The sequence below is a fragment of the Lactuca virosa genome, chromosome 3 (genome assembly GCF_052849685.1).
Source record: "Lactuca virosa cultivar CGN04683 chromosome 3, Lactuca_virosa_CGN04683_v6, whole genome shotgun sequence".
Lineage (NCBI taxonomy): Eukaryota > Viridiplantae > Streptophyta > Magnoliopsida > Asterales > Asteraceae > Lactuca > Lactuca virosa.
The window spans coordinates 111,852,222-111,866,825 of NC_136428.1; positions in this window are offsets into that span (position 1 = coordinate 111,852,222).

Consider the following 14,604-nt stretch of genomic DNA (forward strand, 5'->3'; position numbering starts at 1 on the left):
CTTTATGCAACATACTATAAAGATGAAAGTGTTAAACATGTTAAGGATGTTGAAAAACTAAACAAAATCTTGTAAAGGGATCATTTTTGACAAATGAACAAAAAGATGAAGCTTTTATGATACTTATGGTTTTTTTTTCAAGGACCAAAGAGTCATTTTTGTATAAAAATGGGTCTTTATGATATTATGGTTTTAAAAAGGGCCAAAAGAGTAAAATTTTCACAAAATGGGCTTAAATTGGGTCTTTACGTTTTCATTGGGCTTAATTTGTAAATTTAGGATTTTTATGGATTAAACTGTGATTTAACACAAATTTGAGCCAAAAATGTAAATTTACGGTTTTATGGGCTGAAAATGTCACTTCATTTGGATTTGGGCCTAAAATGTTATTTTCACAAACTTTAGGCTGAAAATGTCATTTTTATAAAAAATGGGCTGAAAATGTAAATTATACATATAAATAGGCTAAAAATGTAAGTTTTTATAATGATGGGCCGAAAACATCAATTTATATATATAAATGGGCCGAAGATGTCAATTGTTATGATAATGGGCCAAAAATGTTATTTTTAATCAAAGTGGGCTAAAAATGTCATTTTATTTGAAATGCGCCCATAAAGGTAAATTTTTGGTCTTGAAGGACCTAAAGTGTCAATTTCATCAAAACTATGCCTAAATTGTAAATTTTCGGCTTAATGGGCCGAAACTGTCATCATTACATAAAGTGGGCTTTTATGCCATTTTAGAAAACAATCAAGCTAAAACAATGTAATAACAAACGAACTAAATTCATCGATTACATGTTTATTGGGCCTAATACTTACAATCCATGTTATTGGGCCTTAGTGGCCCATTTACATGCTTATTAGGCCTGGATTATACATTACATGTTTATTGGGCCTTAGTGGTCCATTTACATGCTTATTGGGCCTGCACTATACATTACATGTTTATTGGGCCTTAGTGGTCCTTCTACATGTCTGTTGGGCCTCGTACATTCACATACATACTCGTTGGACTTTTCAAACATAAAATGTACACCGAAAACATTATACATAACATAATACAATATTCGCGTAAACCTAGTTAAGGATCTAATGAGACATGTCGGTTGACACCTCTAGAGTGTACGATCGTAGCCTGTAGTTATAACCAGAGTCTCCTGGAGGGAGAGCGAGAGTTTGTGTATAGATCTATACGGGGTGACACCCTACACCTGAGCTGTTCACTACAGTTAGACTAGGCCTGTCTAGGGTGACAAACCTTACCTTAAACAAGCCGACACCTGATAGCGTCACGACAGGCGAATTTGTCATAATCAAGTATGGTTAAAACGGCTCACATAGAGATTTTCTCCATCATAATTTTACGAAATACATATAAAATCTTGTTGATACGAAAACACACATACACTGATATTCGGTCTTAGGGTTGAGACCACGACACTTTTATAAACAGAAAATATCGGATTTTCTGGGGAAATATACAGTTAAACAATACCTTCTACTTACAACAGAAAATACAAGATTTTTATCCGGATTACATTTTTATATACATTCCAAAAAAAGAAATCACACATGCATTAATACTTGATTTTGACACATCACTTTTAAACCATTTTTCAGAAAATATCGGATTTTCTAGCGTTTTACGAACAATACAAAACTTTTCATTCAAACATGATTATGAACTCACCAACATTATATATGTTGACATTTTCAAAATAACTTGTATTCTCAGGGAATAGTTAAGCGGAAAGGTCAACAGGAACATGTGGAATTTGTTGTATTTTGTTATCGTCATGCATTGACTATTTTGGCATGTAATTTATGATACTATACTTGATGTAAACAATGTTTGTTGTATTTTGATATGTATGATGATGGTGTTGTCTTGTTTCAATTATATACATTGTGATGATATTACAAGATGAAGTCACCAAAGCCCCCAGACGTTTCCGCCGTCTGGTTCGGGGGTGTGACAGATTGGTATCAGAGCATTGTTTATAGTGAAGTGACATATCTAATCGTACTTGATATGCAACTATATATACAATGGGACTAAACACTCTGAATAAAATGATACCTAGGTATACATTAAAACTATAATACTAAAAGTCTCTGGAGGAAATTGAACACTGTGATTAAACCCGGACAGTTATGTAGTCATATTAGGGATAAATATAGCCTGATCAGCTATATTTATTCAAAATATGACTAACATGTGTTTGGGAGTAATCATGGTGGGAAATGGATCTAGAAGGTTACCTCGTATCCAAAACCTTTAAGGAACTCAAACTTAAATAATTAAAAATACTATAGGAGTATTTTTAGAAATACTATATGCATACTCTTTTTACAACGTCTCTCACCCCTCATGCAGACACTATGGCCGGATTTCATCATCCTGGAGATCCCTATCTCCCCAACCAGGGGAATGGTGGATGATTGGAACCAGAGGAAGAACCAGAGGAAGAGCCCGAGGAAGAGACTATAGGAGGACTAGCAGAACCAGTAGCCGACTCAGAAGAGGAGGCGGCTGATGGCAACGACACTGATGACTCGGACACGGGGTCCAAAGTCATCAATCCACCGTACATGGCCAGGGTGCCCCCATATAGGATGGGCCCTAATGGTCCTATGCCCCCATGGGCACACGACATCTGGAGATGGAGTCGCCAGCAAGGGGTGCGACCCCCATTTGGTATGAACCGGGACTACTAGGACATGAGTCACGGTGGACCCACCGACCGAGCCTTTCCTGTGATAGTAAGGAGGACACGCGATATCGGCGATCAGGCGTAGGCAACCGCTGGTCAGATGGTCGCCATGAGAGCCACAGTTGAGCGCGCAGAGAGGATGACACACGAAGTAGTCAGGGACTACCAGGCGCGCCAGACAACATTAGAATCCCGACTTCGGGCCGCCGAGCAGCACCTGGCTAGACTTCAGGGCGCATCTACCTCAAAGATCAAACCACGGAAACAACACGGCACCGACGCCACCAGAGATAAACTCAACCGCATTCCAAGAGGCAGTGTAAGCTGCGGTCACTGCAGAACTGGCACAAATTCACAACGGAAACAACGGTGGAGGTAACGGGCAGGGAACCGGAAGCACAAATCAGGGAACAAATCACGGACCCACAAGAACCTGCACCTACAAGGACTTCACAAACACCAAGCCTCGAACCTTCAATGAGACGGGAGGCGTAATAACCCTGAAAAAATTGATAGAAAAGGTGGAATTAGTATTTGAGATTTACGGATGTACGGAGGGGTGCAAGGTCAAGTTTGCGGCTTGTACATTCGTAGATCAAGCTCTCTCTTGGTGGAATGGTCACGTGGAAGCCATGACACTCCCGGTGGCGAACGCTACGCCATGGGAGGAGCTTAAGGAAATGTTGTTGGCCGAGTACTGTCCAAGGGGAGAAATCCAGAAAATAGAGCAAGAGCTGTGGAACCTCACGGTTCAAAACTCTGACATTGATGCTTACATATCAAGGTTTAGTGAGCTTTCTCTCTTGTGTCCAGGAATGATCACATCTAAAGGGAAGAAGATCGAAAGATTTATTTGGGGATTGACCGCACCAATCCAAGGGAATGTGATAGCAGCAAACCCGGAAACGTATGACAGTGCAAAAATACTAGCCAAGAAATTATACGACCATGGCAACAAAAAGGGTGCCAAAGCAGGGGAAGCGGAAGTTAAAAAGGAAGGTGATAACAATAAGGGTAAGAACAACAAGCGAAAGGGGCGACAAAACTCATAGTCATCAAAGAAGCAACAAAAAATGGTTGTTCATGCTGCTACTCAAGCTACCACAACACCACATGCTCCAGCCTCATCCACACCAAATGCTCCCAAACAATACTCAGGGACCCTACCCAAGTGCAGCAAATGCAATTTCCACCATCACAGAGAATTCAGGGAGATGCATTGCACAAGTTGCAACCGAAAGGGTCACATTGCAAGATACTGTAGAACTCAGCCTCAACAGAACCAACAGTCGAACCACAACAACAACAATAACAACAATCGCAACAACAGTAACAACAACAGTGATGGGGCCAGTTACACCTGCTATGGGTGTGGAGGAACCGGTCATTTCAAGCGCGATTGCCCCAAATCCAACAACCAGGGGGCAATAACATCAGGAAGGGTATTGGCATTAGGTCAAGGTGAAGCAGTTCAGGACCCAACAGTTGTTACTGGTACGTTCCTACTTAACAACATATACGCATGCATCTTATTCGATAGTGGGGCAGAGCGAAGTTTCGTTAGTAATAAATTCAAACACTTACTAAATCAACAAACCCAGAAGCTCAACGAAGCCTTCAAGGTGGAAATGGCTAATGGGAAAACTGAAACAACCAAAGATGTCTATGTAGGGTGCACATTAACACTAAACAATCACTCTTGTCAAATAGATTTGATGCCAGTAAATATTAGGAGTTTTGATGTGATAATCGGCATGGATTGGTTAAGCCCCCACCATGCTGATATTATGTGTCGCGAGAAGGCCGTTCGCCTTCATCTCCCCAATCACGAAACCCTAATAATCTATGGTGATAAACCTGGCGCCAATCTTCACCTTATCTCGTGCATCAAGGCACAAAAGTGCCTACACAAGAAGAACTACGCATTCCTCGCTCATTTTGTGGATAAGACCAAAGAAGAAGTAAACATTCAAGAAATTCCAGTGGCATGTGACTTCCCGGATGTATTTCCAGAAGATCTTCCGGGAATACCCCCAGAAAGACAGGTAGAATTCCAAATCGACCTGATACCAGGAGCCACATAAATTGCCAAATCACCCTACAAGTTAGCTCCCGCCGAAATGCAGGGGTTATCCAGCCAACTAAGCGAGATGTTGAGCAAAGGATTCATCCGACCAAGCTTCTCAACCTGGGGAGCTCCGGTCTTGTTTGTCAAGAAAAAGGACGGATCATTCAGAATGTGCATTGATTATAGGGAATTAAACAAGCTCACTGTCAAAAACCGATACCCAGTTCCTCAAATTGACGATCTATTTGACCAGCTTCAAGGAGCTAGTTATTTTTCAAAAATAGATCTGAGATCCAGTTATCATCAACTCCGAGTTCGGGAAGAGGACATTCCAAAAACTGCCTTTCAAGATCGATACGGTCATTACGAATTTGTTGTGATGCCCTTCGGTCTAACAAATGCCCCCGCTGCATTTATGGACCTCATGAATCGAGTTTGCCGCCCATTCCTTGATAAATTCGTGATTGTCTTCATCGACGATATTCTTATCTACTCTCGAAGCAAAGAAGAGCATGGTCAACATCTCCATCAAATCTTTGAAACCCTAAGAGCTGAAAGATTATATGCGAAGCTCTCTAAATGCGAGTTCTGGATCCACAGTGTAAACTTTTTGGGTCACGTAGTCAGCAAGGAAGGGATTCACGTAGATCATTCCAAGATAAAGGCCATTGAAGGTTGGGTGATCCCGAGAACTCCAACAGAAATCTGACAATTCCTAGGTCTCGCAGGCTACTACCGAAGGTTTATCCAAAATTTTTCCAAGATAGCCAAACCCCTTTCCACATTGACACAAAAGGGTGTGCCTTTCAACTGGACGGAAAAGCAAGAAGCCGCCTTCCAAACCTTGAAGCAAGCCCTCTGTAGTGCACCAGTGCTATCCTTACCGGAGGGAACCGAAGACTTCGTAGTCTACTGCGATGCTTCGAATCAAGGGTTAGGTTGTTTCCTTATACAGCATGGAAAGGTGATAGCGTACGCATCCAGACAATTAAAGACGCATGAAGTAAATTACATCACTCATGATCTCGAGCTGGGAGCTGTGGTCTTCGCCCTAAAGATTTGGAGGCACTACCTCTACGGTACAAAGTGCACCATCTTCACCGATCACAAAATCCTCCAGCACATTCTAAACCAAAAAGAGCTAAACATGAGGTAGCGAAGATGGGTTGAACTGCTAAATGATTATGAGTGCGAGATCAAGTACCACCCAGGCAAGGCTAACGTGGTAGCTGATGCCCTGAGCAGAAAAGAATACTCAGGTCCTCGAGTGAAAACCCTATCAATAACCATCCAATCCCACCTAACCTCGCAGATCAAGGAAGCCCAAACAGATGCATTGAAGCCGGAGAACGTCGTACATGAAACACTGCGTGGGATGGACAAGAACATTGAAGCCAAGGAGGACGAAATTTACTACTTCATGAATAGAGTCTGGGTCCCTAAACTTGAGGAATTCAGAGAAAAGATTATGAACGAAGCCCACAAGACGCGATATTCCATCCATCCTGGTTCAGATAAGATGTACCTGGACATTAAGCAACTTTATTGGTGGCCAAATATGAAGGCAGAGATCGCCACATACGTGGGCAAGTGTCTCACTTGCGCCAAGGTAAAAGTAGAATACTAAAAGCCCTCGGGACTATTACAACAGCCAGTAATACCCGAGTGGAAATGGGAAAGGATTACTATGGACTTCGTGACCAAATTACCTAAGACGACAGACGGATATGATGCTATCTGGGTAATCGTCGATATGTTAACTAAATCCGCTCATTTCCTGCCAATAAAAGAATCTTACAAGATGGAAAGTCTGACACGAATCTACATCAAAGAGATCGTAAGACTTCATGGGGTGCCAGTGTCTATTATCTCGGATCGAGATAGTAGATTTACTTCACGATTCTGGCAATCACTTCAGAAGGCAATGGGAACACAACTAGAAATGAGTACTGCTTACCACCCTCAAACCAATGGCCAAAGCGAACGAACCATCCAAACACTCGAAGACATGCTCCGAGCCTGTGTGATTGATTTCGGCAAGTCATGGGATACCCACTTGCATTTGGTTGAATTCTCATACAACAACAGTTATCACATGAGCATCAAGGTTGCTCCTTTTGAGGCGTTATATGGTTGCAAATGTAGATCGCCTCTATGCTGGCTGAGGTGGGTGACACCCAACTAGAAAAAGGACAATCACCAGACAGCACTCTCACAGGGCCATAAATCATTCGAGAAATGACCGAAAAGATAATCTAAATCAAAGCCCGACTTCAAGCATCGCGAGACCGACAAAAGAGCTATGCTGACAAACGGTGAAAGCCTCTGGAATTCCAAGTCGGGGATCGAGTGCTATTGAAAGTCTCTCCCTGGAAAGGAATGATACGTTTTGGGAAACGGGGAAAACTGAACCCACACGATACATCGGACCGTTCGAGATTCTTTCCCGAATTGGTCGAGTGGCTTATAAGCTACAGCTACCTTCAAAGCTCAACAACGTACACCCCGTGTTCCACGTATCGAATTTGAAAAAGTGCTTATCAGATGAAACACTTGTCATTCCTATAGAAGAAATCAAAATAAACGAGAATCTCCTGTTCGTCGAAGAACCAGTCGAGATTTTGGACAGAGAAGTGAAGCGTATGAAGCAGATCCGCATTCTGATTGTGAAGGTTCGATGGAACGCCAAGCGTGGACCAGAATTCACATGGGAACGCGAAGACCAAATGAAGCAGAAGTACCCTCACTTATTCTCTCATTCATGATCCTACCTTTCGAAAGAATTTCGGGACGAAATTCCCTCTAACAGGGGGATGATGTCACAACTAGCATTTTTAGCTAGGAAATTCTATTCTCATGTAAACATCATCTATTGTAAGGCATGTACTCTAAGTGAAAATCATACTCTATGCTTAATCAAAATCATCCATTTGAATCGAACCTCACTCAAGAAGCCCATAACCTAATACAATACATTTCATATAGTCAACTATGGGTTGAAAACCCTAGAAATCCCGGTTCAAGTTAATATGGACTTGGATCCTCTTACTGGGCCTAATGGACCAATCAACTTTTAATTTAACTATTTTGGGCCAAGGAACCCTAATTGGGCTCTAATTGAACCCACATTCATGAAACTAAAACATTTTGGGTCATGTGGGCCTAGAATAGTTCATTTTATCCCTAATAGGCCGTGTTGGTCCATAAATGATTTCATTGGCCCTAATGGGCCATAAACTCCATTCCTTTTATCCTATTGGGCCGTGAACCCTCATAAGGGCCGTGATTTCGAAATCAAGCAAGTAGGGCCAACACTTTTCCGTTCTCCAAAAATCTCGTCCCACATACACACACACACACACACACACACACACACATATATATATATATATATATATATATATATATATATATATAAACACATATTGGTAAAAAAATTGAAGAAATCAAGTAAATTACAAGCTTGACACCTAATTTTTGTTTAGTGGTAAACTAGGCTAGGATTTCTTAATCCATCATGTAATAACCAAAATCAACTCCCCCCCCCCCCCATCTCTTCTTAATTCTCGGCTGAGAGCACCCACAAACACATACATTTTCACTTTCAAAGTCTCTCATAATTCCTCTCAACCTCAAGGAAAATTCCCTCATTTCCCTTGTCATTTTCGTGACTTTGGTGTGTGTTTACAAGAGGTTTTTCATCAAGTTCATTACTCCTGGTAAGTCATTGCCTAAACCTATGGTTTAACTTCAAGATTACATCAAAAATCTCTTCTTAACCCACATCATTTCATGATCTATACTCTTGAACTTCATAGATTTCAAAAACCTCCTCAAGGAAACTCCTAGGGCCGAAAATCTTCTTCAAACTCTTCATCAAACCGAGAACAACAACCCAAGGTGAGTTCATACCCCTTGTTTTTCGGTTTTACTATGTTTTGGGGGAGGATACAAGTTGCTTATGTGATAGATCTATGTATTTGTGCATGTTTATGTGTGTTTTCTAAGTTATATGTTGTGATTATGTGAAGAAACTTCACAGATCTCGAAAACTCTATCAAGTCTTGACAATATTTGTACACTAAAACACTTTATGCAACTCACTATAAAGATGAAAGTGTTAAACATGTTAAGGATGTTGAAAAACTAAACAAAATCTTGTAAAGGGACCATTTTTGACAAATTAACAAAAAGATGAAGCTTTTATGATACTTACTGTTTTTTTTCAAAGACCAAAGAGTCATTTTTGTATAAAAATGGGTCTTTATGATATTATGGTTTTAAAAAGGGCCAAAAGAGTAAATTTTTCACAAAATGGGCTTAAATTGGGCCTTCACGTTTTCATTGGGCTTAATTTGTAAATTTAGGATTTTTATGGATTAAACTGTGATTTAACACAAATTTGAGCCAAAAATGTAAATTTACGGTTTTATGGGCTGAAAATGTCACTTTATTTGGATTTGGGCATAAAATGTTAATTTCACAAATTTTGGGCTGAAAATGTCATTTTTATAAAAAATGGCCTGAAATGTAAATTATACATATAAATAGGCTAAAAATGTAAGTTTTTATAATGATGGGCCGAAAACATCAATTTATATATATAAATGGGCCGAAGATGTCAATTGGTATGATAATGGGCCAAAAATGTTATTTTTAACCAAAGTGGGCTAAAATGTCATTTTATTTGAAATGAGCCCATAAATGTAAATTTTTGGTCTTGAAGGACCTAAAGTGTCAATTTCATCAAAACTATGCCTAAATTGTAAATTTTCGGCTTAATGGGCCGAAACTGTCATCATTACATAAAGTGGGCTTTTATGCCATTTTAGAAAACAATCAAGCTAAAACAATGTAATAACAAACGAACTAAATTCATCGATTACATGTTTATTGGGCCTAATACTTACAATCCATGTTATTGGGCCTTAGTGGCCCATTTACATGCTTATTAGGCCTGGATTATACATTACATGTTTATTGGGCCTTAGTGGTCCATTTACATGCTTATTGGGCCTGCACTATACATTACATGTTTATTGGGCCTTAGTGGTCCTTCTACATGTCTGTTGGGCCTCGTACATTCACATACATACTCGTTGGACTTTTCAAACATAAAATGTACACGGAAAACATTATACATAACATAATACAATATTCGCGTAAACCCAATTAAGGATCTAATGAGACATGTCGGTTGACACCTCTAGAGTGTACGATCGTAGCCTGTAGTTATAACCAGAGTCTCCTGGAGGGAGAGCGAGAGTTTGTGTATAGATCTATACGGGGTGTGTAACATCCGGATTCCCAGGTATTCTATGTTATTCATTTATTTTGAGTTATGAGGAGGGACTCGACGAGTTGACGCTTAGACTCGTCGAGTAGGATCGCGTTTTGCTGACTGGATTAATGAAGGGACTCGACGAGTCGATGGGTGGACTCGACGAGTCCGCGCTGTGGACAGAAACCATAAATCTTTGGGCATGTGCCCTATTTAAGGGTCCTTATAACCCTCAATTACGGCTACCAGTCCAGAGAGAGAAACCCTAGAGAGCTTGATCGAGTGGTATAAGAGAGAGAGCCTTTTTGATCCTTATTAGTGTGATTTTTGCAAAGAAGAAGGCGTTTCCAGCAAGAGGAGGTCAAGGAGATTGCTATTCTGTGGATTTCCAGCTTGGATCTGCAGCTTTGAGGTAGTAAATCGATCCCTTCTTCTGTTTTGTATGAGATCGTTGAATTTAGGGTTTTCTATACCCTTTTTATTGGCTTGAAATGATGAGTATATTGTCCCTTTGAGTATTAGAATCTGGATCTTGACCTTTAGAGGTCCAAAGAGCCTTATCCAACCTGCTTTATGTTGTTCCATGGAAGAAATGATCTTAGGTTGCCTTTTTAGAGATGATTTCACCAAAGAGAGCCCTATGTGTGTTGCATGAGTGTAAAGGTCGGACCTTTACGTGATTATTGTAGATGGGAAGGTCATATCTATAGATTAGAGAAGCGGATCTGACCTCAGAAGGTCATTTGAGTGTTGCCATGGACGCTACTCGCCGAGTTCATAAGTGGACTCGACGAGTCGAGTCGGGGTTGCCCCGCGATTCCTGACAGGTGTAACCCGTCGAGTGAAGGGATGAATCGACGTGCCAAGTGAGGCTAGAAGGATTCTGAGGACCCGCATGGACTCGCCGAGTCGCCCATGTGCACTCGACGAGTCGGGTCAAAGTTTGACCGTTGACTTCAGTTGACCTTAGGGTTTTGGTCAAGCTAATTCAGGAGAGTTCAGGGAGGGGTAGGATGGCCTTCTAACCAATCTTTAGAGACGAGGCTAGGAGAGGTATTGATCAGGAATGTTATTTGTATGATAGGAGGAGGCTAGGTCGGGACGTCAAGCACGAGAGTTTATCCGACTTCGTACGAGGTGAGTCTTCTCACTATACTGTACCTAGGATGGTACCTATGTGTGACCGGAAGGTCTTATATGCTATGAGATGTATGTGATGTATGCTGATATATGATATGTATGTGTTATGTATGTTATGAATGATAAGGACCGGAAGGTCATTATGATGTGGACCGGAAGGTCATGATGATATGGACCGGAAGGTCATTACGGGTAGGACCGGAAGGTCTACCAGGGTTGTGGGACGGAAGTCCTCTGAGACACAGTGACCGGAAGGTCTTATAGTCTTGAGTGGCGTATGTGTGTATGTGGTATTTTTGGGAACTCACTAAGCATTTATGCTTACAGTTGTTGTGTTATGTGTTTCAGGTACTAGCGAGGATCGCGGGAAGGCGCCGGCATGATCCGTACACACTCATGGAGTTTATGTCTTGAGATTCTGGGATATGTTTTGTTATGATAACATTGGATACATTATGTTTTGATATTACTTTATGATTAAAAGTATGTTTTAAAAATGAAAGTTATTTTGGAAATTTACGTTGTTACAGGGTGACACCCTACACCTGAGCTGTTCACTATAGTTAGACTAGGCCAGTCTAGGGTGACAAACCTTACCTTAAACAAGTCGGCACCTGATAGCGTCACGACAGGCGAATTTGTCATAATCAAGTATGGTTAAAACGGCTCACATAGAGATTCTCTCCATCATAATTTTACGAAATACATATAAAATCTTGTTGATACGAAAACACACATACACTGATATTCGGTCTTAGGGTTGAGACCACGACACTTCTATAAACAGAAAATATCGGATTTTCTGGGGAAATATACAGTTAAACAATACCTTCTACTTACAACAGAAAATACAAGATTTTTATCAAGATTACATTTTTATATACATTCCAAAAAAAGAAATCACACATGCATTAACACTTGATTTTGACACATCACTTTTAAACCATTTTTCAGAAAATATCGGATTTTCTGGCGTTTTACGAACAATACAAAACTTTCCATCCAAACATGCTTATGAACTCACCAACATTATATATGTTGACATTTTCCAAATAACTTGTATTCTCAGGGAATAGTTAAGCGGAAAGGTAAACAAGAACATGTTGAATTTGTCGTATTTTGTTATCGTCATACATTGAATATTTTGGCATGTAATTTATGATACTATACTTGATTTAAACAATGTTGGTTGTATTTTGATATGTATGATGATGGTGCTGTCTTGTTTTAGTTATATACATTGTGATGATATTACAAGATGAAGTCACCCAAGCCCCCGGACGTTTCCGCCGTCTGGTTCGGGGGTGTGACATTATAAGAGTTTAGTTACTTAGTATTTATCATTATACTTTTAGTTAAGGGAGAATTAATGTCCCGTCCTACCCGTTCGGCTAACGACCCTCCACCAGTCAAAGAAGCGATGGGTGAGAGTGGACACCCATTAAACTGTCATTTTATAGGCAGTAACCTTATACCCCCCTTATAGACCGGCTTTGTGAATGAGGCCTACTAACGGTAAGATTGACTTACTCTTATACATATATATATATATATATATATATATATATATATATATATATATATATAAATATTAAACCTATAATATTATAATAGTATAAGGGTTGAATTTTAAACTTTTAAAATTCTAAGGGTTGGAATTAAAGTATACATGGGGGGGGGGGTAACTTTACAAATTCCAAAACTTGAGGGCAAGTTTTGAACAATTCAAAAACTCTTGGTTTCCATAACTTATGAGTTTAATATGGTTTTTATGGAAGACTTTTCAAGTTCCATAACTTGAGGACAAATTATGGAAGACATAAAAAACATTTTATGACGACATTAAAAATAAAGACTCTTCCATTTTCATAACCTATGAGACTTAATGTGCTTTTAAATGAAAAACTCGTCATTTTCCATAACTTGAGGACAAGTTATGGAGTTCACAAAAACCATTAAGATCAATTATTTCAATTAACATAATAATCAAATAATTTTTCTATGAACATGATTAAACTCATAAGCAAAGATAATTCACATCAACAATTTTCAAGAACTTAGCTAATCACATAAACTAACACAAATCTTGAAACTTTGACAATTATCCTTTATTTGGATGAGGATAATTATTACCATGGCATCAAAATCAAATTTGATGAACAAAAATATTTTGTGGTAATGATCCAAATCCAAAACAGGCCAAAAAACTCGAAAATATGCTGTCAGGGGCTCCAACTTGGCGAGTTGGATGAATTTGTTCTTGGACTCAGCGAGTCCACTGTCCAGAACAACAGAAAATCGATTTTTTGCTTCGAAAACCAATAATAACATCAAATATAATAGAAAACAACCAATGGCTTTGATACCACTGTTGGGTTTTGTATACTACAACATCCTATGGTGCACATCCAACCCTAAATGCCTTGGATCTATGTTTTCTCTAATTATACATGTAATGGTATTTCCAAAGCATGAAGCCTATAACTAGCATGCAATTGACATAAACAATATGAAATACTAGTTAGGATGACATACCTTTTATGTAACTTGAAACCTAGTTGTATTTGGCCTTAAGAGCTTAGCACCAAAAGTATGAATGCCTCAAATGGCTCACAACTCACCTAGGGCAAAGGTGGCTCTTGAGAGAGAATCTCCATGCACAAAAAACACCTTATGAACTCCAAGAATATATGTGTCTTCGTTTTTTGGCTAAGGAGTACATATTTATATGTTGGGTTCCAATGGTCATGGGTATAACCGAAATCCATACCCATGGGTTTTATGATCCATGGTTCATGTGGCCCAACTCTTTATGTGTCCATACATAAACTTGGTCCAACATTGATCATAAGCCCAACACATATAAATATAACTAATTACCATAATTAGTCCACATAGACTTAATTAGTCTGTTTTGATCACTAAATTAATTCCAAATTAATTCTTGATCAATACTAATTAAAACATATGATTTCATATTAATATATTAGAACTTATAACATATTAATAAATCATATAACCTTCTCTCAAGAGTCCATCCTAACAAATTGTCCTGGTGTTATGCAACCCAAATAGACCATGCTACTCTCGGGTCGAGTACATACTAATAATTGTTATGGGCTTAGACATCTAATCCAACAATACCTCGTGTCATTAAACTTCCATAACAACATTAGTGCACAACCATCTGAAAAATCATCCAAGAGACCTACAATGAACTTCACCACTGATAGAGAATAGTGCCCATCGCCATAACAAACCCGTTAATATCACTATAAATATTAGTGTCCTATTGGGTTACATCCAAGAATAAAATAAAGCAGAACGGAAAATATATTTATTTTAGGGACTTGTTTTGTTAATTGATTAATAGATTAATTAATTAATTAGAGAACA